This window comes from Hemitrygon akajei, chromosome 2, assembly GCF_048418815.1.
Source record: "Hemitrygon akajei chromosome 2, sHemAka1.3, whole genome shotgun sequence".
Taxonomy (NCBI): domain Eukaryota; kingdom Metazoa; phylum Chordata; class Chondrichthyes; order Myliobatiformes; family Dasyatidae; genus Hemitrygon; species Hemitrygon akajei.
This window is the reverse complement of record NC_133125.1, coordinates 213,245,142-213,270,470: the sequence shown is the minus strand read 5'-3', so window position 1 is coordinate 213,270,470 and position 25,329 is coordinate 213,245,142. Positions and strand designations below refer to the sequence as shown.

Below are 25,329 nucleotides of genomic sequence, written 5' to 3'. Positions count from 1 at the left end.
TAGGGAAAGGAAGAGGAAGGCAGTAGTGATAGGCGATTCTATAGTTAGGGGGTCAGACAGGCGATTCTGTGGACGCAGGAAAGAAACTCAGATGGTAGTTTGCCTCCCAGGTGCCAGGGTCCGGGATGTTTCAGATCGCGTCCAAGATATCCTGCAGTGGGAGGGAGAACAGCCAGAGGTTGTGTACATATTCGTACCGATGACATAGGTATGAAAAGGGAAGAGGTCCTGAAAAAAGTGTTTAGGGAATTAGGAAGGAAGTTCAAAAGCAGGACTGCAATGGTAGTAAACTCAGGATTACTGCCTGTGCCACGTGACAGTGAGTATAGGAATAGAATGAGGTGGAGGATAAATGCGTGGCTGAGGGATTGGAGCAGGGGACAGCGATTCAGATTTATGGATCACTGGGACCTCTTTTGAGGCAGGTGTGACCTGCACAAAATGGACGGGTTGCACTTGAATCCCGGGGGGACCAATATCCTGGCGGGGATGTTTGCTAAGGGTACTGAGGAGAGTTTAAATGAGAATTGTTGAGGGGTGGGAACTGAACTGAAGAGACGGGGGAAGAGGAGGTTGGCTCACAAATTGAGAAAGCTTGGAGACAGTGTGAGAGGGAAGATAGGCAGGTGATAAAGAAGGAACACACTCAGACCGAAGGTTTGAGTTGCGTCTATGTTAACACAAGGAGTGTTGTGAACAAAGTGGATGAGCTTAGAGTGCAGATCAGTACTTGGAGCTATGATGTGGTGGCCATTACAGGGACTTGGATGTCTCAGGGACAGGAATGGTTACTTTAAGTGCCAGGTTTTAGATGTTTCAGAAAGGACAGGGAGGGAGGCAAAAGAGGTGGGGGCATGGCACTGTTGATCAGAGATAGTGTCACGGCTGCCGAAAAGGTGGACACCATGGAGGGATTGTCTACGGAGTCTGTGTGGGTGGAGGTTAGGAACAGGAGGGGGTCAATAGGTCACCCAAAAGTAGCAGGCATATCGAGGAGCAGATAGGGAAACAGATCCTGGAAAGGTGTAATAATAACAGAGTTGCCATGATGGGAGATTTTAATTTCCAAAATATCGATTGGCATCTCCCTAGAGCAAGCGGTTTAGGTGGGGTGGAGTTTGTTAGGTATGTTGAGGAATGTTTCTTGACCCAATATGTCGATAAGCCTACAAAAGGAGAGACTGCACTTGATTTGATATTGGAAATGAACCTGGTCAACTGTCAGATCTCTCAGTGCGAGAGCAATTTGGAGATAGTGATCATAATTCTATTTCCTTCACAATAGCATTGGAGAGAGATAGGAACAGACAAGTTAGAAAAGCATTTAATTGAAGTATGGGGAATTATGCATATGGATTTCTGCAAGGCTTATTGAGAAAGTAAGGAGGCATGGGATCCAAGGGGACATTGCTTTGTGGATACAGAACTGTCTTAACCACGGAAGGCAAAGAATGGTTGTAGATGGGTCATATTCTACATGGAGGTCAGTCACCAGTGGAGTACCTCAGGGTTCTGTTCTGGGACCCTTATTTTTCGTGATTTTTATAAATAACCTGGATGAGGAAGTGGAGATATGGGTTAGTATGTTTGCTGATGACACAAAGGTTGGAGGTGTTGTGGATAGTGTGGAGAGCTGTCAGAGGTTACAGCGGGACATTGATAGTATGCAAAACTGGGCTGAGAAGTGGCAGATAGAGTTCACCCCATGTAAGTATGAAGTGGTTCATTTTGCTAGGTCAAATATGATGGCAGAATATATTATTAATGATAAGATTCTTGGCAGTGTGGAGGATCAGAGGGATCTTGAGGTCCTCGTCCATAGGACACTCAAAGCAGCTGCGCAGGTTGACTCTGTGGTTAGGAAAGCATACAGTGTATTGGCCTTCATCAATCGTGGAAATGAATTTAGGAGCCGAGGGGTAATGATACAGCTATATAGGACCCTGGTCAGACCCCATTTTGAGTACTGTGCTTATTTCTGGTCGCCTCACTACAGGAAGGATACGGAAGCCACTTAGTATAATCCAGAGAAGTGGATTCTGGAATATCCTGTGGGATCACTTGGTGTTTAACCCTTACCTGGGTATGTTGTGTGGTTACCACTCGAAGGTGATATTCCTGTGATGGATCACTTGGTGATAATTCGTATGTGGATTTGGAAGGATTCGATGGACAAGAACCTCGGCAATTATTTTCATGGAACCTGTGGAATACTTTGTAATTACCCTCTCTGTCTGCATGATCTCTGCATCATAATGTGGATTACAAATATCTCTCCTGGATTGCTGCACTTTATTAATTTGTCATCTGAAGACTTTAACAACTATTCCTAAACTTGATAGTTATACACAGATAACACTGTTAACTTTTGTTTATCTTGTTATTTTGCTATATTCTGAGTAGATAATAATAAAAATAGTGGTTTAACATTAAAACCTGACTCTGTGTGAAATCTCTTGCTGCTAGTTTGTTTCTAAACCATTACTGTACGTAACAAAGTGGGGGCTCATCCCGGAAAGAACAAATTTGGGAGTTTATTGATTGATTGATAAATTATTAATTTGACTGGGTAAATGGAAATACCCAATCCCTTTCGATTTTTTTGTGTGTAGAAATCAGCAGCAATGGATGTTAGGGGATTTTTGGCATTGCCAATGCCTGAGGCATTAGGGAAAGCCAAAAAGGATGATGTGCTAAAAATTGCTAAAGAGCTGAAGCTTACTGAGATAAAGTAGGTTATGAAAAAGCCACTGATTCAGAGGAAAATAGCTGAATACTATATACCTAAGAAGGAATTTGATGAAGAGGGGTTAAAGAGGTGTCCTGTACGTACAGAGGAGATCCAGTTATGATTCGAACAAATTAAGTTTGATAGACTTAAGTTAGAAGCAGAGGAAAAAGAAAGACAGAGGCAGACTGATGCGAGAGAAGCAGACAAACAGAGGGAAGAAGCAGAAAAACAGAGGAAGTTCGAGCTAGAGAAGATAGAGAGATTGCAGCAAAGGGGTCTAGCATTAGACTCTGGTGATAAGTTTGTGGCCAGTCAGCAAGTAAAATTGGTCCCTTCATTTAATGAGGCTCCGGTTGATAAATACTTCCAACATTTTGAGAAAGTTGATCAGAATTTACGGTGGTCAAAAAGAAGTTGGTCTCTTCTCTTACAAAGTGTAATTAAAGATAAAGCACAACAAGCTTTTTCTGCCTTATCCATTGAACAGGCAGCTAATTATGACATTGTGAAACAGGCTGTGCTGAAAGCTTATGAATTGGTTCCAGAAGCTTATAGACAAATATTTAGGAATTTGAAGAAATCTGTGAACCTGACTTATGTGGAATTTGCTAATGAAAAATCTGTGTTTTGAAAGATGGTGTACATCTAAAAATGTGGATGATGTTTTTCACAATTTGAAAGAGTTGGTTCTAATGGAGGGATTTAAAAGGTGCATCCCTAATGACGTAAAGGCATATTTAGATGAGAAGGTTGTTGCCACATTGCAAGAATTTGCTAGATTAGCAGATGAAACATAGAAAACCTACAGCACAATACAGGTCCTTCGGCCCACAAAATTGTGCTGAACATGTTCCTACCTTAGAAATTACTAGGCTTACCTATAGCCCTCTATTTTACTAAGCTCCATGTACCTATCTAAAAGTTTCTTAAAATACCCTATCGTATCCAGCTCCACCACCATTGCTGGCAGCCCATTCCATGGACTCACCACTCTCAAGTAAAAAACTTACCCCTGACATCTCCTCTGTACCTACTCCCCAGCACCTTAAACCTGTGTCTTCTTGTGGCAACCATTTCAGCCCTGGGAAAAAGCCTCTGACTATCTACACGATCAATGCCTCTCATCATCTTATACACCTCTATAAGGTCACCTCTCATCCTCCATCGCTCCAAGGAGAAAAGGCTGAGTTCACTCAACCTGTTTTCATAAGGTATGCTCCCTAATCCAGGCAACATGCTTATACATCTCTTCTGAACCATTTCTATGGCCTCCACATCCTTCCTGTAGTGAGACAACCAGAACTGAGCACAGTATCCAAGTGGGGTCTGACCACATCATTACCTCTCGGCTCCTAAATTCAATTCTATGATTGATGAAGGCCAATGCATCGTATGCCTTCTTAACCACAGAGTCAACCTGCGCAGCTGCTTTGAGTGCTTTGCATCTGTCTTCACTATGGAAGAAACTAGCAGTGTGCCAGAGGTCCAGGAGTGTCAGGGAACGGGAGTGAGTGCCATTGCTGTTACAAAGGAATAAGTGCAAGACAACCTCGAAGGTATTTTGTGGATAGTTCACCCGGATCAGATGGACTACATCCCAGAGTCCTGAGAAAGGTTGCTTAAGAGATTATGGATGCATTGGTTATGAACAGTCAAGAATCATTTGATTCTCGCCTGGTTGCAGACTGGGAAATTGCAAATATCACTCCACTCTTTAAGAAGGGAGGAAAGCAAAAGAAAGGAAGTTATAGTCCAGTTAGTCTAACCTCAGTTGTTGGGAAAGTGTTGGAGTCCATTATTAAGGTTGAGGTTTCTGGGTACTTGGAGACTAATGATAAAATGTCAAAAGACAGCATGGTTTCTGTGAAGGGAAATTGTTCCTGACAGATCTTCGAGGAAGTAACAAGCAGGCAGGACAAAAGAGAGGCAGTGGATGTCATTTACTTGGATTTTCAGAAGGTGTTTGATAAGGTGCCACACATGAGGCTGATTAACAAGATAAACTTCTCTGGCATTACAGGAAAGGTACTGGCATGGATAGCGGAATGGCTGACAGGCAGGAGGCAGTAAGTGGGAATAAAGGGGGCCTTTTCTGGTTGGCTGCTGGTGACTAGTGGTGTTCCTCAGGGGTCAGTATTGGGACCACTGCTTTTCACATTGTTTGTCAATGATTTAGATAATGGAATTGATAGCCTTGTGGCAAAGTCTGTGGATGATACAAAGATAGGTGAAGGGGTAGGTAGTGCTGCAGAAACAAGGTGATTCCAGCAGGACTTAGACAAACTGGAAGAATGGATAAAAAGATGGCAGATGGAATGCGTTGTTGGGAAATGTATGAGAATGCATTTCTGGTAAAAGAACAGTAGCACAGACTATCTCAATGGGGAGAAGGTTCAAACGTCAGAGGTGCAGAGGGACTTGGGAGTCCTCGTGCAAGAATCCCAGAAGGTTAATTTATAGGTTGAGTCTGTGGTAAAGAAGGCAAATGTAACTTTTGCATTTCTTTCTAGGGGAATAGAGTGTAAAAGCAGGGAAACCATGCTGAGCCTTTATAAGACACGAGCCAGGCCGCATTTAGAGTATTGTCAACAGTTTTGGGCACGATATCTCAGAAACGATGTGTTGTACTTGGAGAGAGATCAGAGGAGGTTCAGGAGGATGATTCCAAGGATGAAGGGGTTAACATGAGTGTTTGGCAGGTTGGGCCTGTACTCACTGGAATTTAGAAGTATGCGGGAGGATCTCATTGAAACCTACCGAATGTTGAAAGGACCAGATAGGGTGGACGTGGAGAGGATGTTTTCAATGCAGGGGGGGGATCCACAACATGAGGGCACATTCTCACAATTGAGTGGCGACCCTTTCGAACAGAGGTAAGGAGCAATTTGTTTGAGTCACAGCCGTAAATCTGTGGAATGCTGTGCCATGGACTGTGTTAGAGGCCAAGTTTGTGTGTATATTTAAGGTGGAAGTTGATCGTTTCCTGATCAGTCGTGGCATTGAAAAGGATATGGCAAGAAAGCTGGCTTGTGGGGCTAAGTGGGATTCGGGATCAGCCGTGATGGAATGGTGGAACAGACTCAATGGGCTGAATGGCCTAATTCTGCTCCAATGTCTTATGGTCTTACTGTCAAAAGGCAGAGAAACACCAGTGTTAAATTCCTGACGGCTGATACGAATGAGGAGTATCTGTATGATAATGATGAGGGGCTCTGCCGAGATTTACAGAGCAGCATCATTGAAGTGATCTGGGAGCTTGAAAACACAGAAGCCAGTGGGTCAGGGTATTAAACTGACAGGAGACTGAAACTCCAGGCTTACACTCGCAGGATAAATGGAGGTTTATTGCAATCCTGCAGAGGATGCTACAGATTTTGGTTTTCCCAGAGTAGAGAGCACCACACTGTGAGCACTGAACACAACAGATCTACTCCAGTGACCAGAGCTTAGCACAAATAGCTGAAGCTTGTCACAAGAGGATTTGATTTTTAAGTCAGCTCTGAAATTTGCCTGCAAGGGTACCATGCGCTAGTACGCCACTCTAAACTAGGGAGGTGCTGTTCAAAAAGTCCACACAGCACCCTGATGCAACGTGTGATAAACATTGAAACGGACCTCCTGCACTTTACCAGCAACTCCGGGTTCTCAGAAACATGAAATGTAAATGAAGGCCATGTGACACAAGCATATTCATGCTGTGCTGGAAACCACCAGCAAATGTTCTGTGGGTTTCATCAGTAAAGGCGATGGGGTTGTGGACGAATGTCCACACAAAGTATGTAAAAGTGAACAGGGCTGTGCTTCTGCAAACTATGTGATTGACATCAAACCCATCAATGAACTGCTAACAATTAACTGTCTACACAACAGTGACAGAACTTACTTCTACATTGACCTGGCATGAAAGTTACTACAGTGCTGAACATTGGGCGTCTGTGTCACTCGGGCCAGAGCACATTTACAAGGAGAGGCTGACCACCTGTCTCTTGCAGCCAAAATGCTTTCACTGCTTGTCACTTATGGACCCAGATTTCCTGTTGTGGAGGAGTTTCATTTCCAGTGAAATGAAGAGCAGAGGCAGCAAATGGATGCTGCTCCTGCTGGGAGTTAAGGGGCAGAATTGTATTACATGGCAAACAACACACCCAAAATGCTGGTGGAACACAGCAGGCCAGGCAGCATCTATAAGGAGAAGCACGTCGACAATGCTTCTCCTTATAGATGCTGCCTGGCCTGCTATGTTCCACCAGCATTTTGTGTGTGTTGCTTGAATTTCCAGCATTTGCAGATTTCCTCGTGTTTCCTGTTTAAAATCACATGGCAAAACTGGGTTTAAAAGTTCACTTTAAACTCAGAAAAGATATTCAGCTTAGAAAGGAAGGAAGGTGTTTGACTCCCAACCCCCCCCCCCCCCACAAAAACACAAATTTAAAGGATTTCAATGTGAAGATCCATGTGGAAGTACAAGCCACTCACAACTTCCACAAGACCCAAACTCTTCTCCAGATCTCAAAAGAAGCAGTTGTGCATGAACTGGGCTGTCTGAAGAGACATGGTATTCTGTCCCATTTGAGCTGTGATTGGGCCGCTCCTATTTCCAGTCATTCCAATGCAGGGTGAAACAGTGATGCTGTGGGACTAAATTGCTACATAGAACTTGTCCTCAATCTAAATAATTTCTGCTTTGGATCCTCCCACTTCCATCAAACAAAAGGTGTTGCCATGGGCACTCACATGGGTCCCAGGCATGCCTGCCCGTTTGTCGGCTAAGTGGAAGAGTCTATGTTGCAGTCCGTGTAGGACTGGTGTAGGACATGGTGACCGTCCCGCACTTTCCTACGCTACATCAACAACTGTATTGGTGCTGCTTCCTGTACCCGTGCTGAACTTGTCGATTTCATCCACTTTGCCTCCAACTTCCACCCAGCCCTCAAATTCACCTGGTCCATTTCTGACACTTCCCCTTCCTTTTCTTGATCTCACTGTCTATATCTCCGGAGACAGCTCATTCACCAATGTCTATTATAAACCAACGGACTCTCACAGCTACCTGGACTATACTGCCTCCCAGCCTTCTACTTGTAAAAATGCCATTCCCTTCTCTGAACCCCTCTATCTCCACTGCATCTGCTCTCAGGATGAGGCTTTTCATTCTAGAATGAAGGAGATGTCCTACTATTTCAAAGAAATGGGATTCCCTTCATCAACCATCAATTCTGCCCTCAACCACATCTCTTCCATTTTATGCATGTCTTCTCTTACCCAATCCTCCCACCACACTACCAGGGATAGGGTTCCTCTTGTCCTCACCTACCACCCCACCAGCTTCCACATCCAGCACATAATTCTCCAAAACTTCCACCATATCCAACTGGATTCCACTGCCAAACACATCTTTCCCTCCCCCCAACTTTCTGCTTTCCACAGGCATTGCTCCCTACGCGACTCCCTTGTCCATTTGTCCCTCCCCACTGAGCTCCCTGTTGTCAATTATCCTTTCAAGCAGAACAAGTGCTTCACCCATCCTACACCTCCTCCCTCACTACCATTCAGGGCCCCAAACAGTCCTTCCAGGTGAGGCGACATTTCACCTGTGAGTCTGTGGGGACATATACTGTATTGGGTGCTCCAAGAGTGACCTCTTGTATATCAGTGAGATCCGACGTAGACTGGGAGTCTCTTCGCTGAACACCTATGCTCCATTTGGCAGAAGAAGCAGGACCTCCCAGTGGCCACCCATTTTAATTCCACCTCCCATTCCCATTGCATTATGTCCATACATGGCCTCCTCCACTGTCGTGATGAGGCCGCACTTAGGTTGGAGGAGCAACACCTTGGGTAGCCTCCAACCTGATGGCATGAACATCGATCTCTCCAATTTCCAGTAATGCCTCCACTACCCCTCCTTCACCATTTCCCATCCCCTTGTGGCCCTCTCATGTTATCTCCTTGCCCACCTCCCTCTGGTGCTCTCTCCCTCCTTTTCTTCTTTCTTCCATGGCCTTCCGTCTCTTTCACCAATCAACCTCCCAGCTTTTGCATCATCCCTCCCTCTCCAAGTTCACCGATCACCTGACACTTCCCTCTCCCCCCCTCCCCGCTCCCCCCACCTTTCAAATCTACTCCTCAGCTTTTTTCTCCAGTTCTGCCAAAGGGTTTCAGCCTAAAACGTTGACTGTACTTTTTTCCGTAGATGCTGCCTGGCCTGCTAAGATCCTCCAGCATTTTCTGTGTGTTGCTTGGATTTCCAGCATCTGCAGATTTTCTTTTGTTTGTGCTATTATCACAATACCACCGTCAGCTGATTCAGCCAAACTCAGGTCATTCTTGAGTTTTTTTTTGAATTGTTAGATGTTTCCTTATCAACGTGTCAGCCTTCATGTAACCATTTCAGGAGTCAACATGACACGAGGCCAGATAGAATTGGTCTCCTGCATTAGCTTTTACAGGTGACTGATACACTACAGTTCAGAGATGTGTTGCTGAGACGTTTTTATATCTGAAAGGATATAAAAAACAACAAACGGGAATTCTCTCTCAGGCTGTGCCATGACCCTCACTAAGACTTGGGGATGGAGACGACAGGGATAGAGCGAAAGAAAGAGAGGCAGTGAGTGAGGGAAAGCTGTCGAGTATCTTTGGTTCCCTCTGACAGTGTGTTGTGTAGCAAGGTTTAGTGATTGGTTGGTAAATATTACTTTATCGCTTGTACTGCTTTATTAACCATTATTTCTTTCTGTATTTTATTCTTTATATAACTCAGAGTGATTTTCTCTCACCTTTAACATGTGTACAGTACCTCCTCTGTTTGCGGATTCCTCTCGCTGTTGATTCAGAAAAAACAAACGAATATTAAAATGTTTTCATTTCAGAATTGACATTGTCAGCAGGAGTCAGCATAATGGGGGATATGTTTCACAAACCACAGGACGTACCACAGGTGGGGTGCAGTCTGGGGTACCAGGTATATGGACAACACCCATGGTTTTGGAGCAGTGGCAATGTATTGCCCTCCAGAGAAGCAAGAGGGAGAGCAGGAGTAGTTCCGTCCAGGCTATGGAGCCACTCTGTTAAATAACTTAGAGCTTCCCAATCCGGGGGAGAGTAAGGGTACGACCTGAATTCAATTGAATTGACTTTATTCCTTGCATCCTTCACATACGTGAGGAGTAAAAATCTTTACATTACTTCTCCATCTAAATGTGCAATTATAGTAATTTATAATAATCAGTAATAAATAGAACAGTCAGTACACTCAAATCAGTGTGAGTTCATCAGTCTGATGGCCTAGTGGAAGAAGCTGTCCCGGAGCCTGTTGGTCCTGGCTTTTATGCTGTGGTACCATTTCGCAAATGGTAGCAGCTGGAATAGATTGTGGGTGGGATAACATGGGTTATTTACAGGTCTTTTTTGCACACCTATCCTTGTAAATGTCCTGAATCACTCTCTGCAGAATCCTGCAATTAAGGGAGGTACAGTTCCCATACCAGTCAGGATGCTCTCAATTGTGTCCCTGTAGAAAGTTCTTAGGATCTGGAGGTCCATACCAAACTTCCTCGACCGTCTGAGGTGAAAGAGGTGCTGTTGTGCCTTTTTCACCACACAGCTGGTGTGTGCAGACCACGTGAGGTCCTCAGTGATGTGGATGCCAAGGAACTAGAAGCTGTTTAGCCTCTCAGCCCCAGATCCATTGATTTCAATAGGGGTTTGCCCATCTCTATTCCTCCTGTAATCCACAACCAGCTCCTTTGTTCTTCTTGAAAGGTTATGCGATGGAAAAAGACATATGACGTGTTGGGCAGCAGATCAAGATCAGGCAGCATGCCTGAACGATTAGCGCCCTGGTACACTCACCTCAATTATAAGCAAATGCTTTGAGAGGCTGGTTAAAGACTACATCTGCAGCTTGCTGCCACCCACACTGGACCCACTACAATCCACCTACCAACAGAACCTGTCTCCTGATAATGCCATAGCCACAGCATTACGCACCATCTTCACTCACCTGGGGAAGAGGGGTGCATACGTTAGAATGCAGTTCCTGGACTACAGTTCAGCATTCAACTCCATAATTCCCTCCAGATTTGACAGGAAGCTCAGAGACCTCGGCCTGCACCCCACCTTGTGCAGCTGGATCCTGGACTTCCTATCGAATTGCCGACAGTTGGTAAGGATTGGCTCCCTCACCTCTGCCCCTTTGACCCTCAACACAGGTGCCCCCAGGATTGTGTCCTGAGCCCCTCCTCTACTCCCTTTACACCCACATCTGTACTGCCACACACAGATCCAATCTGCTGATCAAATTTGCAGATGACACAGCTTCGATCCGCCTTATTTCTAGTGGTGATGAGACAGCCTACAGAGGAGAGGTTGACACCCTGACACAGTGGTGCCAGGGTAACAACCTCTCCCTCAATGTCCAAAAAACAAAAGAGCTGATTGTGGATTACAGAAGGAACGGAGACAGGCTCGGCCTGATCAACATCAATGGGTCTGCAGATGAGAAAAAATGATTTACTCTGCAAACTATGCAATGTCTTTTCATTCTGTGGAGAGTTGCACAGAGAGCATCAGGTCTCTTATCCCAGTCCCTTCCTCTCCTCGTACATAGAACAGCAGACAAACACCACACCTGGTTTGCAGGCAGCGTCAGTCACTGGAAAGCCAGTCTACAGGGGTGGAAACCCACTGCATTAAGTTCAGTCACAAATAAATTTACAGCAACAGATCAAGAGAAGAGCTTCCTGGAGAAACCAGTTGCCTATTTTAAATCGGGTTTCGCCCAGATCTGGAAATATGACAGGTCGACTCCTGCCACAATAGCAACGATTGAACTATAGTTGGACATAATTCAGGTCCTTCACTGGCAATTCTTTGCACGAATGCAGATCGTCCATACCCTGAAGGGTTTGCAGAAATAACTAGTTGTTGTGGGAACTCACAAGTAATACAACTGGATAATGGGTCTCATTTCTCAGTTCATGCCACAAACAACTGACTGCAAAGGCAATTATTGTCAAAGTAAATTTTATTATTAAAATACGTATCAGGGAGAGCCCTGTTGGCAGCTGATGGAGTAACATTGTTTTAGATTGCTCCTACCCTATTTTCTTCATTGTCTCCTATCAGTTTTTTTTGAAACCTTATTATAATACTTTAATACTGCTCTCCTATGGCTGGGGAAATAAACAAAAGCTTCTGCAAAGAAAGGGAAACAGAAGAGGAATCCGCAGTCACTTTTGATTCAATCAGTGACTTCCTTAAATGGCAAAAATTGGAATTTTCTGAGGAGTTTCAATGATTTAATGGCAAATTGGATACAATCCAACAAATTTTAATTGAGCATGAGAAACGAATTCAGGAAAATACTGCAAAGCTGTTGCCACTTGAAGAGGATGTTGAAGATAGAATTAAACTGCAAAGAGTTATCTTTATCCAATGAAAAATTAATGAAAAGGATTATCAATCTAGAAAATAGAAAAAGGAGAAATAATTTGTGAATTCTGTGTCTTGAAGAATCAATTGAAGGTGTTGACCCTACGAAGTTCTTTGCAAACTTTCTGAAGCAGCTATTCCCTGTTTTATTCACTTCTGAGCCTAAGCTTGATCGAGCATATCGCTTGCCGACTTCGAAGCCACTATCGACGGCAGCAAGATCTAGGTCGGTCATTCTAAGTTTTTGTGAATTTCTTATTAAGGACCTTTTAATTCGCCATACTCTTCGATAAGGATTGATCCGTTTTCATGGTTACAAGGTCAGATTTGTGGAGGACCATTCGCCTGAAGTTATGGATGATCGTATGAAATATAAAGAAGTAATGTTGGAACTTTACAACAGAGGATTTAAACCATCTCTTCATTTTCCCTCCCCTCTGCGTATTGTTTTGAAGAACAGATTGCAAAAATGAATAAAGTCGGTTGAAGACGCAAAAGGATCTCTGAAGGCTGAGGTCTAACACTGTTATATTTCTTATTTGATCAATTTTTTCTTCTGTTAATATGAATTTGAAATAAGGTTTCAATAAACTTACGTTTTGGCTGTTCATATATTGTTTTTTGTTATATTTTTAATACTTTTTATTATTTCCCTTTTTGAGGCTTTATTTTAATATATCTTTCTTTGAATTTGTTTAAATTGATCCTTTTATATTTTCAAATACTGAGTTATTTTTCTTTTTATGTTATGTCTTGGTAGGAACATAATTAACCTTGAAGGACCGGAGTTACTGTCAACAGAATTTTTTGAGGAGGGAACTTTTTAGTTGTAAGCTCGCTGACTTCTGGCTTCTGGCTTTGGGTGGGGAAGGGGATAGGGCCTATTTCTCTCTGGGAGCTGTGTTGCGTTGATTATATGATTGCTGTTTCTGACCACTTTCCTGTACTTTTATCTTTAAATCTTCCTGGTCCTATCCCTATGAGTGGATTTTGGCAATTTAATTTAACTCTGTTATCCAATGAGGACTTTTTAAAATTCATGGAGAATCAAATTACTCTTTTGTTTTGAAGAAAATGCGTTGGAAGAGATGTCTAGTCTTATTATTTGGGATTCATTTAAAGCATATATCCCGCTCAAATTATTTCTTATACTGCAAAAATTATAAAAAATTTAACAAAGAGAGAAATGAACTAGCTAATCAGTTAAAACAACTGAACCATAAATATGCTTCAGTACCCGATCCTGAAACATATGAGACATATTGAAACCAAAACAAAATATGATCTTCTTTTAATGTATCCAATTGAAAGACAGCTTTTAAAAGATAGAAGTCAATTTTATATTCATGGAGATAAAACTGGTAAGCTGCTGGCTAATCAATTGAAGCCATTTATAGCCAAGGGGCAAATTAAAGAAATACGTAAAATTAATGGGGACTTGACAACTGACCACTTTGAAATTAATGACACTTTCAGGGAATTTTATTCCAAATTGTACAGTTCTGACTCTGTTAATGATAATATTGCAATGAATATTTTTTAGATCAATTAAATATTCCTAATCTTTTGATAGATGACCAGAGGCAATTGGATCAACATATTTCCCAGGAGGAAATTGCTCAGGCTATTCGAGAATTGCATTCTGGGAAATCCCCAGGACCTGAAGAGAGTTTGGAAAGGCTTTTTCCTCCTTGCTTATACCACATTTAGGTTCTTCCCTTACAGATTCCTTTAAGGTAGGAAGGTTATCACAGTCTTTTCACGAAGCTTCCATTTTGCTTATTCTTTAAAAGAATAAGAATCCTACTGAATGTTCTTCGTATAGATCTATCTCTTTTCTCAATTTTGACACTAAAATTTTATCTAAAGTTTTGGCTCACAGACTTGAAAATATTATATCTTCTATAGTTTTGGATGATCAGACAGGAATGATTAAAAATGGATATTCCCATTTTAATATATGGCATTTGTTAAATATTATGCATTTTCCATCTAAGGAAATATCAGAATATGTGATATGTTTGGATGCGGAGAAGGCCTTTGACAGAGTTCAATGGAATTATCTTTTTCCATCCTTAGAAAAATTTAATTTTGGACCTAATTTTATTCATTGGATTAAATTACTTTATTTATTTCCCTCCACTCGGGTTCTTACCAATCTTCAAAATTCTAAACCCTTTAAACTCCAACGTGGGTCTAGACAAGGTTGTCCTTTGAGCCCTCTGCTTTTTGAATTGGTATTAGAACCCTTAGCAATTGCTTTTCGAGTATCTAAAGAGATAACTGGTATGTTAAGGAGAAGTACTATTCATAAAGTGTCGCTTTATGCTGATGACTTATTGCTTCTTATATCTAATGTTACAACCTCTTTACCATTTGTGTTCCATTTACTGACTAATTTTAGTCAGTTCTCAGGATATAAATTAAATTTACATAAGAGTGAACTGTTTCCCTTAAACAATTTAATACCAACTGTCATTAACCTTCCTTTTAAAATTTTAAGAAAACAATTTACATATTTAGGAGTAACAATTACAAAGAATTATAAAGGTTTATTTAAGGAATTTTTTTTAACTTTAATGAATTATGATAAAAATACACTTTCTAATTGGTTGCCTCTCTCTTTATCACTGATTGGCCAAATTAATTATATTAAAATTAATATCTTACTTAAATTTATATACCTTTTTCAAGCTGTGCCTGTTTTTATTCCTAAATCTTTTTTCACTCTTTGGATTCAATTCTTCCTTCCTATATATGGAAGAATAAAAAACCTCGAATAAATAAAACTCACCTTCAAAAAACCAAACAGAATGGAAGCTTTGCCTTACCCTACTTTAGGTTATGTTATTGGGCAGTTAATATACGAAATATTACGTTCTGGATATATTACATTAACCATGAGAATTGTCCGATATGGGTCTCTTTGGAAGTCAACACTGTTATGAAATTTTCCTTGCTTCCTTTATCTTTAAATAAAGTAACTGACAATGTGGTGGTCAAACATACTTTGTGGATTTGGTTACAGTTTAGAAAACATTTTGGTTTATTGAGATTGTCCCTCTCAAGTCCCATCTTTTCTAATTGTTTTTTTAAACCATCTATAATTGATTTATCTTTTAAAGAATGGGATAGATTGGGTATTAAACGATTTCAGGATTTGTTTGATGGAGGGAATCGGTCTTCTTTTGTGCAACTTTCAATGAAATTTAACCTTTCCAATACCCACTTTTTTTGTTACATACAGTTTAGAGATTTTTTAAAGATTTCAATTACATACATTTCCTACAAGTCCAGATAAGAATATAATAGATACAATTTTTAATCTGAAACCCTTTGACAACAGTTCAATATCCTACGTTTACAGTCTGCTGTTGGGACTGAAAAAGGCATCTTTAGATAAAATTAAAGGAGACTGGGAAAAGGATTTACAGATTTTCATATCTGAAGAGAGCTGGAAGATTATTTTAAAATTGATTAATTCTTCATCATTATGTGCTCGTCATTCTTTAGTACAATTCAAAGTGGTACATAGAGTTCATAAGTCTAAAGACAAGCTCTCTCGTTTCTACACAGATATTTCACCTTACTGTGATAGATGCACTAATGGAGTGGCCACAATAATTCATATGTTTTGGACATGTCGGAGCCTTGAAAACTTTTGGAAAGTTGTATTTCAAACCTTTTCTGTACTTTTCAATGTTAGTTTTAAGCCCAAACCCTTGACTGCTGTGTTTGGTATTGTTGAGGATAGTGCTACAATACTGAAACCAGCTAATTTGCGGGTATCGGCCTTTATATCTCTTATGGCCAGGAGGGCGATCTTGCTCAAGTGGAAGGAGGCCGCCCCGCCCACTAATGGTCAATGACTATCTGATCTTATTTTGTGCCTAGATCTCGAGAAGATTCGTTGTTCTATTTCTGATTCTAAACCTGATTTTCTAATGTATGGGGACCCTTTCTGAGTTATTTTCATAATCTTTGAACTGTTATTAAAGTATGGATCTGAGCCATTATTATTATTTTAATATTACATGGTAAGGTTTTTTTGCTTCTCTTTCTTTTAACCAACCAGCTCATTTTGGTAGTGGGGGTAGTTTTTTTTAAATAAAGCAAAATTATTTTATTTTATTTCATTTCATAATTCAATTTTTTTCTACCTGATTGATTTGGAATATGGGATACTGTGATCATATTACTGTCATCTAAATGTAATGTAATTCATATTACTTACTTGTATCCTTATGACTTTTGTATTTCTATTCATGCAATTTATATAATTTTAATAAAAATTTTGAAAGAGAAAAAATACTCTATGTCATCATATACTGTACAATAGATGACCTCAACAGACTCACCCGTGGAGTGTTGCCTCACCTGGAAGGACTGTCTGGGCCCTGAGTGGTAGTGAGGGAGGCGTGTAGGGGCAGGTGCAGCACTTGTTCTGCATGCAAGGATAAGCACCTGGAGAGAGATCAGTGGGGAGGGACAAATGGACAAGGGAGGTGCATGGGGTGCAATCCCTGCAGAAAGCAGACAGTGGGGGGTGGGGAGGGAAAGATGAGCTCGGTGGTGGGATCCCACTGGAGATGTCAGAAGTTTCAGAGAATGATGTGTTCAACCCAGACACTGATGGGGTGGTAGGTGAGGACAAAGGAACTCTACCCCTGGTGGGATGGTGCTTGCAAATATCTGTAGGGTCTTTATTAGACTGATAGAGTGAGAGGTTGTTGCATTGCTGAATTCTTCTCACTGCAATCTGAAGAATGGAATTTCCCTTTCAGCAATGTAATTTTAGATCAACAATGATCTACAGATCTCACAATCTTGCAGACTTAGCTCTCAAGCAAGCAGGAACATCACCTTTACAGTAAGTGGATGAAGGTTCTCACTATGGTGAGCAAATGTGCAGTTGCTGAAGAACAATATAGAGGACTCATTGCAAGATCGCTGTAAAGAAGGACAACCAGGGACTCTTGTATTCTATGTTTGAACGAGACATAACTTACTAACAGGGTGCCAGGTATGGTGATCAGACCTAAAGGCTGCTTGTTTCACAGGATGGACTGAAAGATGTTGTGGAGTTTCTCGAGTGGTATCACTTTTGTTAACCCTTAGCTGGAATCGGGGTGGTAGGTGATAACCACTGTGAAGACGATATTCCTGTGTGACTGTCACCTGCTGTTATTCCTGAGTGGATTTGGAACAGTACGATGTCTGGAAAACCATCTCACCAATGAAGTTGCAATTCTGGACCAAGTGAAGGTTGCTCGACAGATGTGGCAGAGCTTGAATACTGTCACCTCTTATAAAATTAAATCAGGTGACATAGGTGGCAACAGAGCTTCGCTTCCAAATGAGCTCAAAGCCTTCTATGCTCACTTTGATTATCAAAACATGGAGAAAACATCACAAATTCTCACAGCCCCCGATGATCCTGAAATTTCAGTCTCTGCGGCTGACGTGCAAGCGATGTTCAGGAGGGTGAACCCCTGTAAAGCATTTAGCCCAGATGGTTACCTGGCCAATTATTAAAGACCTGGGTTGATAAACTGGCTGGAGTAGTCACTGAGATCTTTACCCTCTCATTCTGGCAGTCTGCTTCAAGCAGGCTTCAATGATACCAGTGTCTAAGAAGAACGTGGTAACTTGCCTCAGTGACCAGACCAGATGAATGGCACCCTAGGGTTCTGAAAAAGCTAGCGTTAGAGACTGTGGAGACATTAGCAATGATCGTTCAAAAATCATTGGACCCTGGCTTGGTGCCAGAGGACTGTAAAATTGCAAATGTCACTCCACTCTTTAAGAAAGGAGGGAGGCAGCAGAGAGGAAATTACAGAATCAGAATCAGGTTTATTATCACCGGCACGGTTTGTGAAATTTGTTAATTTAGCAGCAGCAGTTCGATGCAATATATAATATAGAAGAAAAAGAACAATAATAAATAAATAAATTTACAGTATACATATATTGAATAGATTAAAATCATGCAAAAACAGAAATAATGTATATTAAAAATGAGGTAGTGTTCATGGGTTCAATGCCCATTTAGGAAACAGATGGCAGAGGGGAAGAAGCTGTTCCTGAATCACTGAGTGTGTGCCTTCAGGCTTCTGGACCTCCTACTTGATGGAAAACGTGAGAAAAGGACCTCAGTGCTCGGGAAGATGTTGGAGTCAATTGTTAAGGATGAGGTTATGGAGTACTTGGTGACACAGGACCAGATAGGACAAAGTCAGCATGGTTTCGTTAAGGTAAAATCTTCCCTGGTGAACCTGTTGGAATTCTTTGAGGAGATTACAAGTGTTTTAGATAAAAGGGGTGTTGTATATTTGGACTTTCAGAAGGTCTTTAACAAGGTGCCACACATGAGGCTGCTTACCAAGTTGGGAGCTCATGGTATTACTGAAAAGTTACTAACATGGTCAGAGCATTGGCTGATTGGTAAGAAGCAGTGAATGGGAACAAAAAGATCCTTTTCTGGTTGGCTGCTAGTGACTAGTAGTGTTCTGCATGGGTCAGTGTGGGGACCACTTCTTTTATGCTGTATATCAATGCTTTAGATGATGGAATAGATGGCTCTGTTGCCATGTCTGCAGATGTCAGGATGCTTGGTAGAGGGGTGTTGAGGAAACAGGTAGTCTGCAGAAGGACATACAGATTAGGAGTATGGCCAAGAAAGGGGCAAATGAAATACCATGTTGGAAGATGCTTGGTCATGCACTTCGGTAGTAGAAATAAATGTGCGGTCTATTTTCTAAATAGGGAGAAATTCCAAAAATCTGAAATGCAAAGGGATTTTGGAGTCCTTGTATAGAACACCCTAAAGGTTAGCTTGCAGGTTGAGTTGGTGGTGAGGAAGGCAAATGCAACGTTAGCATTCAAGAAGTCCAGAATACAAGGGCAAGGATGTGATGTTGAGGCACTGGTGAGACCTCAGCTTGAGTATTGTGAACAGTTTTGGGATCCTCATCTACAAGCGATAGTGCTTGCATTGAAGAGGATCCAGAGGAGATGCACAAGAGTTATCGTATGAGGAATGTTTGATGGTCCTGGGTCTGTACTCACTGGAATTTAGAAGGTTGAAGGGGAATCTCATCGGAGCCTTTCAAAGGTTGGAAGGATGAGACAGAGTAGATGTGGAAAGGATATTTCCCCAGGTGGGGGAGTCCAGGACAAGAGGGCACAGACTCAGGAGAGAGGGGAGTCCATTTAAAATGGAGATGCGAAGAAATTTCTTTTGCCAGAGGGTGGTGAACTTGTGGAATTTGTTAACACATGCAGCTGTGGAGGCCAGGTCGTTGGGTGTATTTAAGGCAGAGATTGATAGGTTCTTCATTGGACATGCAATCAAAGGTTACGGGGAGAAGGCTGGGAATGGGGTTGAGGAGGGGAAAAAAGTTTGCCTACTGGAGCAAAAGCAAATTTCATCTCATTAACCCTGGAACATCTGGACAGCAAAAATGAGATCCCCTTTCATCCTTCTAAAGATGCATACATCAAGATTCTCTTTATTGACTGCAGCTCAGCATTTAAAACCAATTTCCCCTCAGTGAGCTTCAGACATTGCTCTCAGTTCCTCCTTCTGCAGCTGGAGCCTCAACTTCCTCAATTACAGACCAGTCAGTCCAGATTAGGAACAACATCTCCTTCGGGATTTCCATCAGCCCAGTTGCACCACAATACTGAGTGCTTAGCCCTTTAGTCTACTCGCTTTACAATGTGTGGCTAAGCACAGCTCCAATGCCACATTCAAGTTTGCTGATGACATCACTGTCATAGGTCGAATCAGATAATGAATCAACATATAAGAGGGAGACTGACAATCTGGCTGAGTGGCACCAGAACAACAACCTCTCACACAATGTCAGCAAGACCAAAGAGCTGATTCCTGACTTTAGGAGTAAACCAGAGGTCCAAGAGCCAGTCCTCATCAGAGGATCAGAGGTGGAGAGGGTCAGCAAATTCCTCTGTATTAATATTTTTGAGGATCTGTCCTTGGCCCACTATGCAAGTTCAATTATGAAGAAAGCACAGCAGTGCCTCTAATTCCAAAGGAGTTTATGACGATTTCTATGACATCTACAACTTTGACAAATTTCTTTTGTGTTAGAGGAGAGTATATTGACTGGCTGCATCAGAGCCTAGTATGGAAACATAAATACCCTTAAACAGAAAATCCTACAAAACGCACTGGATACAGTCCAGTCAATCACAGGTAAGTCCTCCCCACCAGTGAGCATATCTACATGAACCACTGTCACAGGAAAGCTGCTTCCATCGTCAGGGACCCCTCCACCCAGGTCCTGCTCTATTCCTGCTGCTTCCATAAGGGATAAGGTACAGGAGCCTCAGGACTCACACCACCAGGTTGAGGATCAATTATTACCTCTCAACCATCAGGCTCTTGAACCAAAGTGGATAACGTCATTTGCCCCATCTTTGAAATGTTCCCCACGACCTATGGATCACCTTCAAGGACTCCTCATCTCATGTTCTCACTATTTGTCACTTATTTATTATTATTTGCACAGTTTGCACACTGGTTGAATGCCAAAGTGGGTGCAGTCTCTCATTGATTCTCTATGGATATTTATTTATTTAAATATTTATTGAGATACAGTGCAGAATAGGCCCTTCTGGCCCTTCGAACCACACTCCCCAGCAGCACACTGCCCAATGTAATCCTAGCCAAATCATGGCACAGTTTACAATGTCCAATTAACCTCCCAACTGGTCTGTCGTGGACTGTGGGTGGAAACCAGAGCACCCAGAGGAAACCCACTCGGTCATGGGGAGAACATATAAAATCCTTGTATCCAGGTTGCCTGTACTGTAAAGCATCGTGCTAACCACTGTGCTAATGTGCCAATGGTGGATTTATTGAGTGTGTCTGCAGGAAAATGGAACTCAGGTGTGCATATGGTGACATATATTGACTTTGTTTCAGCACCATTCAGCCAGGTTCCCTGTGTCACTCCTGTACACTGACTCATCACCGGCTGTGATTCACCGTGGTATAATTGGCAAACTTGTTTAAACGTGTGAGGAGCCATTTCAAAGAAACTTTTGTTTTCCAGCCTCGCTGACAAGCTCCGTGACACAGACTCCGCCTCTGAACTTGAATTTTATCGGACTTTGACTTTCAACAATAAAACAGGCGAGTCCTCACAGGCAATAAACACACACAAAATCCTGGAGGAATTCAGCAGGCCAGACAGCATCTACGGAAAGCGTACAGTCGACGTTCTGGGCCTAAACCCTTCGGTAGGACTGGGAAAAAAACCCGAGGAGTAGCTTTATGTGGTGGGGGGAGGGGGAGGGAAATATGCAAGGTGAGAGGTGAAACCTGAATCGGGAGGGATGAAGTAAAGAGCTGGGAAGTTGATTGGTGAAGGAGACAGAGGGCCATGGAAGAAATAAAAGGGGGGAGGGGGAGAGGAGCACCAGAGGGAGGCAATGGGTGGGTAAAGAGAAAAGGTGAGAGAGGGAAAAGGGGATGGGAAATGGTGAAAGGGAAGGGATTATTATCAGAAGTTTGAGAAATGATGTTCATGCCATCAGGTTGGAGGCTACCCAAACAGAATATAAAGTGTAATTCCTCCAACAAAGTGTGGCCTCATCACAATAGTGGAGGAGCTCACGGATAGACATATCAGAATGGGAATGGGAAGTGGAATTAAAATGGGTGGCCACTGGGAGATCCCGCTTTTTCTGGCTGATGGAACATAGGTGCTTGGTGTTGGGTCTCACTGATTTACGGGAGGCCACACCTGGAGCACAGGACACAGTATATAACCCCAACAAAGTGTCACCTCACCTAGAAGGACTGTTTGGGGCCCTGAATAGTAGTGAGGGAGGAGTTGTAGGGCAGGTGTAGCACTTGTTCCGTTTGCAAGGGTAAGTGCCAGGAGGGAGATCAGTGGGGAGGGACAATTGCACAAGGAAGTTGCACAGGGAGCGATCCCGACAGAAAATGGAAAGTGGGTTAAAAAGGTGGGGGGAGGGGAAAGACAAACACACGGTGATAGATGAAATTGGGAGGGGGAGCGATGAAGGAACTGGGAATTTGATTGGTGAAAGAAGTACAGAGCTAGAGAAAGGGGAATCTAATGGAGAGGGCAGAAGGTCAGAGAAGAAAGAAAAGGGGAAGGAGCACCAGAGGGAGTTGTCGGGCTGGTATTGTCCTCTCCAATCCCCTACACAGTTTCACTCTTTCCGTCCCGCCCATCTAACTGCATCCATTTTGCGGAAAAGTACAATAGTTTTAATTTTTCCTCTGGCAGCTGCCGTGACGCCGACTTTGTGGTGCTCCTCACCGAGAAAGTTCTGCTCTGATGTCGCTTACTCCACGTTACTGCTGAGCGCTCGTTACAAACTTCCCCACCAGGAGTGGGGAGGGGGATCCGCCTGATGAAGCTAATCCGGTGAGTGGGGCTCAGGATCAGGGGTCACCGCACGGGAGCCACCTGGACAAAGTGGGTCACTTTCCTCTTTCCGAGCGCAGTCAGTGAGAGGGAGACCCGCCGCTACCGGCCGGCCCACGACCCCGAGATTGGCTCCGCCTCGTTACCGGAGCCGGAGCGGCGAACCTGTCTGCTCCGGAGAATGGGGAGAGCGAGAGCTCGGCCGGTCAGGGAGGCGGAAGCCCTTAAGACCCTAACAGAAAGGAGCAGAATCCATCATGGGTGATCCCGGATCCCACTGAACCCCACACTCTGCCTTCTCGCCGTACCCTTTGATACCCTGACCAATCAGGAAACTATCAACTTCCGCCTTTAATATACCCACGGACTGGGCCTCCACGGCAGTTTGTGACAGAGCATTCCAGAGATTCACGACTCTCTGGCTACAAAAAAATCCTCCATGTCTCCGTTCTGAAAAGTCGCCCCTCAATTTTGAGGCTGTGTCCTCTCGTTCTGGACACGCCCATCACAGTGAACATCCTCTCCACATCCACCTGATCTGGTCATTTCCACATTCGGTAGTTTTCAATGAGATCCCCTCTCCTCTCCCCGCATTCTTCTAAATTCCAGTGAGTCCAGGCTCAAAGCTGCCAAACGCTCCTTGTATGTTAACCCCTTCAGTCCTGGAATCATCCCCGTGAACCACCTCTGGACTCTCTCCAATGACAACCCATTCTGAGATATGGGGCCCAAAACTGTTGACAATACTGTCAGTGCAGCCTGACTAGTGTGGTATTATCTCAGCATTATCTCCTTGTTTTATATTGTATTCCCCTTGAAATGAAAAACAGCATTGTTTTCGGGGACTTTTGCATGAGGACTCCTAAGGCCTTTGCCCCTCTGATGTTTGAATTTACTCCCCATTCTGCACCTTTGTTCCTTTTACCAAAATGCATTATCATACATTTCCCAACACTATTCCATCTGCCACTTTTTTGCCCATTCTTTCAATTTGTCAAGACCTTCTGCAATCGCATTGCTTCCTCAGCACTACCTACCCCTTCACCTATTTTTGTATCATCTGCAAACTTTGCCACAAAGCCATCAATTCCATTATCTAAATCACTGATAAACAATGTGAAAAGTGGCAGTCCCAATACTGATCCCTGAGGAACACCACTGGTCACTGGCAGCCAACCAGAAAAGGTCCCCTTTATTCCCGTTTGCTCCCTCCTGACTGTCAACCATTCCTCTATCTATGTCAGTATCTTTCCGGCAATGTCATGGGATTTTATCTTGCTAAGCAGCCTCATATGTGGCACCTTATCAAATGTTTTCTGAAAATTCCTGTAAGTGACATCCACGGCCACTCATTTGTCCACCCTGCTTGTTACTTCCTCAAAGAACTCTAACAGATTGTCAGCAAAGATTTCCCTTTACAGAAACCATGCTGACTTTGACTTATTTTATCAATAGTCTCCAGGTACCCTGAAACTTCATTCTTAATAATAAACTCCAACCCTTTCCCACCCTCTGAGGTCAGGCTAACTGGCCTATCATTTCCTTGCTTTTGCCTTCCTCCCTTCTGAAAGAGTGGAGTGACATTTGCAATTCTCCAGTCCTCTGCAACCATGCCAGAATCAAGTGATTCTTGAAAGATCATGTCTGGTATCTCTTCAGCGACCTCTCTCAGGATTCTGGGATATTGTCCATCTGGTCCAGGTGACTTATCCGCATTAAAATCTTTGAGTTTGCTAGCACTTTTCCCTTTCTAACACTAATGACACTCACTATTGCTCCCTCACACTTGTGGACATCTGGCACAGTGAAGATTGATGCAAGGAACTCATTAAGTTCATCTGCCATTTCTTTGTCCCTCATTACTACCTCATCAACATCATTTTCCAGTGGTCTAGTATCAACTCTCACCTTCCTTTTACTCTTCATATAACTGAAGAAATATTTTTAGTATCTTGCTTTATGTCATTGGTTAGTTTGCCCTCATGTTTCATCTTTTCCCTTATGACTTTTTAAATTGCCTTTTGTTAGATTTTGAAAACTTCCCAGTCATACAATTTCCCACTCACTTTTGCCCTTTCCTTGGCTTTTATGCCATCCTTAACTTCCCTTATCAGCCACAGTTGACTACCCCTGCCATTTCAGAGCTGTTTCTTCTGAGGGACATATCTATCCTGTGCCTTGTGCACTATTCGCAGAAATTTCAGGCATCTCTGCTCTGTCATCATCCCCGCCAGTATCCTCCTCCAATCCACCTGGGTACGCTCCTCTCTCATGCCTCTGTAATTCCCTTTATTCCATTGTGATACTGATACATCTGACATGCTTCTCCCTCTCAAATTGCAGTATGAATTCAATCATATTATGATCACTGCCTCCAAAGTATTCCTTTACCTTAAGCTCCATAATAAAATCTGGATTATTAAATAACACCCAATGCCTTTCCTGTTGTAGGCTTAAGCACAAGCTGCTCTAAAAAGTTGTCTTGTAGGCATTCAACAAATTCCCTTTCTTGAGAGGCAATACCAACCTGATTTTCACAATGGCCTGCATATTGAAGTGCCGCATTACAACTGTGACATTACCCTTATTAGATGCCCTTTCCACTCCCTTTGCAATCTCCCTTTGAAAACTGGATGGATCCTGGGGTTTGTTTATTTACAGCAGTGACTTTCAAAGTTCAAAGTAAATTTATTATTGAAGTACATATTTCACCATATACAACACTGATTCATTTTC

The 25,329-nt window shown here is 42.7% G+C and overlaps 1 protein-coding gene across 1 annotated transcript in view; it reads left to right on the top strand.

The window, feature by feature from the left end:
• The first annotated feature begins 22,327 nt into the window (after positions 1-22,327).
• Positions 22,328-25,329, top strand: part of LOC140720593 (butyrophilin subfamily 1 member A1-like) — a 327,454-nt gene continuing 324,452 nt past the window's right edge. Inside the window, exon 1 of the mRNA XM_073035429.1 lies at positions 22,328-22,593. The gene's annotated coding sequence lies outside the window, so the exon portion shown is untranslated. The remainder of the gene's footprint in view (positions 22,594-25,329) is intronic.